We start from the raw sequence: 6,644 nt of genomic DNA, 5'->3' as shown, positions 1-6,644 counted from the left end.
CCCTCTGAAAAGTTGGGCACTTGGTCATGGAACGAGAGCTTGACAGCTGCACACGAGAGAGGAGGGGACCCGTCAGCATACCTTATCCAACCGTATGAAGTCCCTTCCTCTCTTTGCCATCAGCAAAATGGCCGCCGGCAGTGAAATGCACATGACATCATTACACGTGTGCGTAATGATGTGCGCACCAGGTGACCCCCAGCCTGGTGACGCCACTGGACATACACACACATATTTCTCTCAGACTTCAGGGGAAATCAGTCGACTCCCCACATTCCTGGCTCGCTATTATTCTGACAGTCAGTGCCCGCGGCTGTCTTAATAGAAGAACAGTGAGTGCAGCTCATTGGCTGTAGTCACTCTTCAGCTGACAATATTCCACTCATTTCCTCCAGCATTTCAATTAAAGTTTATCAAGCCGGATGGTGACAACTGGGCCACCTACAGATCGAATTTTGGCTGATTCTGAAGGAAAATCCTCACATTTTAATTTGACATTTATCATTTATTATACTATGGGAAATTGATTTTGGTATCTCCCTATCCGGGTCCCGGGGTTATTGGGACTGGATTGTGGCTGTGGATGTCCTATGGTTGTCCTGCTGACCCTAAGGGGATGATGAATGGCTGGGCACATGGCTGTGTGAAATGTGCAGCTCTGATTGTTATGACTGAGCACATCGCCCTTCTGACCCAGAAATAATAAGAAGCTGTAAACCCCCAAAAAGCAGTGAAACTCGCTAGTTTCTTGTAACTTATATATACTGTTTATTTTTAATTTAAACTTTTCTTTCCTGGAAATTGCTTCTTTATCCTGCCAATCACCAGAACATTTCTTGGTGGTAATGATCTCTAGGCTCATTCATTACAACCGCAGTATGTATGCTCCAAATCCTCTGACAAGACAACTTTCTGTACTCATGGCTTACTATGTGGCTTGTTCCTTCAAGCTGGCCGGGTCACAGGCAGCAATGACTGCAGGGCGGATCCCATGCCTTGATATGGTCACGTGGTCGTATCAGATCAATGTAATTGGCCAAATATGGTCATGTGGCCATACAAGGCCGACTTCCAGGTTCACATGAGTTCAGGTTCACACCAAACCCAAGTTCATCTGTGTTGGTAAAACCATTTTCACTATGGCAGTAGGTGAATGGGGCAGGCATAACAGAAAGAATAGCATGTACTCAGAGGTGCCTATACACAGTTCCAGTTGCCTCCATTCTGCAATATAAATGTCAACTTCCTAGTGAACTTGGTGGCTGGATTGGCCACCCAACCTAACCCAAGCCAAGCCAACCCAAACCAAACCAAACCAACCCAACTCAAGCCATGCCAAGCCAACCCAAGCCATGCCAAGCCAACCCATCCCAACTCAACCCAACCCAAGCCAAATCAAGCAAAGCCATCCCAACCCAAGCCAAGCCAAGTCACTGCGAGCCCTTATTGATCTTTAAGATTTCCCATCTAATGGCTGGACCAACAGGGAGAAACAGCAGATGGAATGGTACCAAATTTTCTAAATGCAGGCCAGATTTGCATAACAGAGTGCCCTGGCATTGTGGGATTTTAGAAAACTGCGGATATGAGTAGTAGATTTATAATCTTCATATTACTAGAGAATGAGATATATTTTAACCAGCAAAGAAAACAATGACTGCACTTACTACCCAACATATCACTATATTTTGGCATTTCTAGGTCAGAAGGGTGATGTGCTGAGTCGTAACAATGAGAGATGCACATATCACATAGCCATGTGACTACCCATTCATCATTCCCTAGAACCAGAAGGATCAACATTGGATGTGTGCAGCCACAATCCAGGGTAAATAATCCCTATTTCAGGATAGGGAGACATAAAGTTATATTCCCATTATGCTGCATTGTATTAAATGATATGAGGAAGACTAATATAATAGAGCAATCATTTTCCAGCAAGACATAGAACCGCTGCCCAGAGGCGTGCTTGATAAGACTGAGGAGTGGGCTGCAGCTTAGCAGATGTGATTCACTGTTGAAAAATGCAAAGCCGTGAACTTGGGAACAAGAACATGCATTCAAAATACTTTTTAGGAGGGGCTCCACTGAGAAGGGCAGGCATGGAGAAATATCTGAGGGTTCTAGACCGCAGACTCAGCAATAGCATTCAATGCCAAACTACCGCCAACAAAGCAACCAGAATACCATCCTGCATTAAAAGAGAGATTCATGCCATAGATAAAAAGCATGAATCCACTTTATAAATCATTGGTCCAGCCTCTGGTCTGAGTATGTGGTTCAGTTTTGATCAACGAATTTCAGGAAGGATGTCCTTGAACTAGAGAGAGCTCAGAGAAGGACAAACAGAACCTAAAATGTGAGGTAATGAGGGAAATAGTAGTAGAGTATATGGTGGTGCCATTGGAGGAGTTCTACCATAGGAGCAGTAATGGAGTCCAGGAGCTGTGTGGGGGGACAGGGGTGCTGGAACCCTCCAATCTTCACCTCATGTGTGAGATCTGAGAACACTAAACAATAGAATTCTGGAGCAGAAGTAGAGTTGAATGCCACGGAAACTTCACGTGTGTCCCGGTTTTGATACATTAGAGACATTGAACTGCTTCCTCTTCACCTTCAATCTTCTTTCTTCGGTCATATTGAAGAAGAAGCAGAGAGGTTGTCTGTCTCTAATGTATCACAACTGGAGCAAAAATGAACCCATGGCCCAAATCAAATAACATGATCGGTTTCTGTTGACCTTTGCTTCAGAATTTTCCCACACAGAGGTCAGGGATAACAGGGGACAGATACGAATAATCTGTGGAGTCATAAAGGTCTACCTGAAATGATCAATTCCCGGATGTGTGGTTAGGAGTGCGTATAAAAAATGATCATCTCACATTGTTATTTAAATGGAAATAGTGTTTCGGGAGACTTAGACATCTCCTTCTTTAGGACTTGAGCTACAACATGTCATGGGATCCTCAAGAAGTGCACTTTGTAGCCTGGATCTGGCCCCAGTTGGGTGTCCTCACTGCAAGCAGGTCATGCTGACCCACAGCCAGGGCCAGATTTCCCACAAGGCCAACCAGGGCCCGGCTTAGGGGCAGCCGTGAGTAGAGGGGCAGCAAGGGTGCGGAATTACTATCTCCCAATGTCAGGGACATGCAGTGCCAGGTGCCAGGCGGGTAATTGTTTTCTACATTTAGCCCTGCTTTGGGCAAGCAGAGCTAAATGTACAGCAGGGAAGATGGCACTTGTTTTGTACAAGTGTTCCCGTCAATGTTGCCAAGATGAGTTGTATGCATCCTGCGGGTCTACCATTCTCCATGGGGGGGGCGCATTGAGGAACCTGGCCTTGGGGCAGCAGAGAAAGTAAATTCGGCCCTGCCCTCAGCCCAGTGCAGTCCTTCCCGATTCCATTAGATATGGTTGCTCAAGCCATGAAGAAGGGGGTGTCTAATTCCTGTGAAAAACATTGGCCATATCTGATGTTTCTGTTCAAGCAAACAATTCAAATGAGCTTCCAAGTGAGATGACTATTTTTTGATAGGTGCTCCTAACCACTCATCCAGGATTTGATCTGATTAGTCATCCCTCACAACCAGAGAGGCAGCAGCTTAGGACCTTCTCCAGGTCCACACATACTGTTATCACGGGATTGCCTCCTCACACTTTTTGGGATTTACATTAAAACTGATTCATATTCCTACTGATGCAGCTCTACCACATACCTATCACTGAATTGGAAATGATCTCAATGAATACTCATATAATGACAGGTCTTATAGAAGAACAAGTTGCATTTCTGTGATCTTCATAACTCAGGCCCTTCATCATCAATAATTTGTATATCATTTATTACAGCACAATGGAACATGGGAAAGTGATATTTGAGTCTCCCTATCCTGACTCCGGGGTCACTGGACCTGGATTGTGGCTGTGGACATCTTATGGTGATCCTGCTGGTTCTAGGGAATTATGAATGGGTAGTCACATGGCTATGTGATATGTGCAGCTCTCATTGTTACGACTCAGCACATCACCCTTCTGACCTACTAGGACTTTATTTGTTAAATGCAGTAGTCTTGAGCTGTGTGTTGACTGTCTTTCTTGTTTTCATTGGTGATTAGAGCTGGATTCCAGGCACAAAATGTTTCCTTTAAATATATTTCTTAGAAGCCCCATTGGCTATAAGCCCACTTTGTATGCTCCAAATGTCTTTACAAGGCTGTGCAGAGCTGTGGGAGGGACCTAACAGGCTGCCTATAGAGTACAACAGGGGAGGGTGACCTCAAAACGAGACACCCTCCACATGAAGAGAGAGAGAGAGAGCTAAACTGTGGGAGGGACCCAGCTGCTCGACCTACTACAGATTTTCTGTAAAAAAACTACAGGAGGGGGCGGAGACAAGACCGGTCACCCTGCACAAGGAGAGAGAGAGCAGCATTGTCCGGTCTTTATTACAGGAGGGGGCAGAGACAAGGCCGGTCAACCTGCACAAGGAGAGAGGGCAGCAGTGACCGGTCTTTATTACAGGAGGGGGTGGAGACAAGACCGGTCACCCTGCACAAGGAAAGAGAGTAGCAGTGAGCGGTCTTTATTACAGGAGTGGGCGGAGACAAGACCAGTCACCCTGCACATGGAGAAAGAGCAGCAGTGACCGGTCTTTATTACAGGAGGGGGCGGAGACAAGACCACTCAGCCTGCACAAGGAGAGAGAGCAGCAGTGACCGGTCTTTATTACAGGAAATCTCACACTGGATTGCTGCACAGATCTGGAAGAAATACACAAAGTTTACTAACATTCTCATGACTCTTCTATGAGGACAGCATTTACTTTTCCAGAAGTTCACTTTAAAGTGTATCGTTAGAAACATGAAACTTGTAAAGGTTTTAAAAACCTTCAGTGTCCATAATTCTCTAAAGTCCCCCTTGTGCGCTACAATCAAGTCTTTGAAACTGAACTTCGGCTTTCCCTTCAGTCTTGTACGGTTGTACCGGCTTTTCTCCTGCACTGAAATTGCTTCCTCTGATTTCACTCCACACTGTGATCTTACCCCAATGTGCATTAGAAGCTGCAGCAAGCCAGATAGAAACTGTCTCATTTCCTGGATGGATTAACACTTTCCCAGGCCTTCTCTTTTTCATTCATCGGACTTCAATCACGGAGTCTCAGAATCACGTGTGGGTGATAGGTTTCATTTACGGTATAATCATGATCTCATTTTTCTTACTGGTATTGTTATAAAATAATGGGGTGTTCATAAGATTGTCACAATGTCTATGACAGCCAATCACCATCATCTCCGCTGTGCAGGCTCAAGCGGCTGAAGATAAGAGATGTTACAACAACTACAAACACCAGATGGCAGCAAACTTCAATTCAAAGATTGATCACCTTCTTCAGAACCAGTAACAGGCTCCTCTGATCCCCTCTGATCCCCTCTGATCCCCTCTATTCATCAAATGCCAAAGAAATAGTTCATGTTAACAATATTATTTACTATCAGCAAAACGTAATATAAAATCTTATTTAGTAATAATTCATATAAAATATGATTTGTTTTTCTAAACGTTTTATTCATTATTTATTTATTTATGTATTATTGTACTATAGAGCATCCCTCATAAGGGCCCCTGGTTGTGTTGTAGAGAATAACTCATAAGGGCCCCTGGTCGTGTTCGAGAGCATAACTCATAAGGGCCCCCTGGCTGCACTATAGAGCATACCTCATAAGGGCCCCTGATTGAGTTGGAGGAGCGCTGTCAGTAGTCTCAGTTTGAATAAACAGTGTACATTCATAAATGTAACAACATTGTTTCATTGTGTTTTGTTTGAATTCTTATGAGCAGATCAGAGACTCGTTCTCCCAATGTCACCTCCAGGGAAGAAATCTTTATTGTCTTTGCTTTATTTTAACCCTTTGTAGATCCCTAATCAGCTCCAATCAGCCGGCTCCTCCCATTTCTCTCCTCAGCTAACTTTTCAAAGATCCCTTTAACTATTCATATGACAACATTTTACCTTTTCTTAATGTTGTCCATTTTTTGTAGTATTGCAATAAAAAGACATTCACATGAAAGAAAAATCATCTTTATATAATTTGTAAATAACATTTCTGTGCTTTGTACTGATAATAGAATGTCGGTATTGTTACAAATGGACGGTTTGTAGTAGCACTCAGACACCCCATAGATACCAATACAGACGTGGTGTCATACCATCCTGGCTTCTATGTGCAGACAATGTCCCACATTCCTTCTATAGGGCAGTTCCCGGTCTTCATTGAATCACAGAATACAATAGAGACCCGGACCTCTCTGGCTTCATTTAGCTTGTAGAACCTATCTATCTATCTATCTATCTATCTATCTATCTATCTATCTATCTATCTATCTATCTATCTATCTATCTATCTATCTTCTCCTATATCTATCTATCTATCTATCTATCTATCTATCTATCTATCTATCTATCTATCTATCTATCTATCTATCTATCTATCTATCTATCTACCTACCTATCTATCTATCTATCTATCTATCTATCTATCTATCTATCTATCTATCTTCTCCTATATCTATCTATCTATCTATCTATCTATCTATCTATCTATCTATCTATCTATCTATCTATCTATCTATCTATCTATCTATCT

This window comes from Nanorana parkeri, unplaced genomic scaffold (assembly GCF_000935625.1).
Source record: "Nanorana parkeri isolate BGI_ZX_2015 unplaced genomic scaffold, ASM93562v1 scaffold1770, whole genome shotgun sequence".
Classification (NCBI taxonomy): Eukaryota; Metazoa; Chordata; class Amphibia; order Anura; family Dicroglossidae; genus Nanorana; species Nanorana parkeri.
This window is presented reverse-complemented; position numbering follows the sequence as displayed.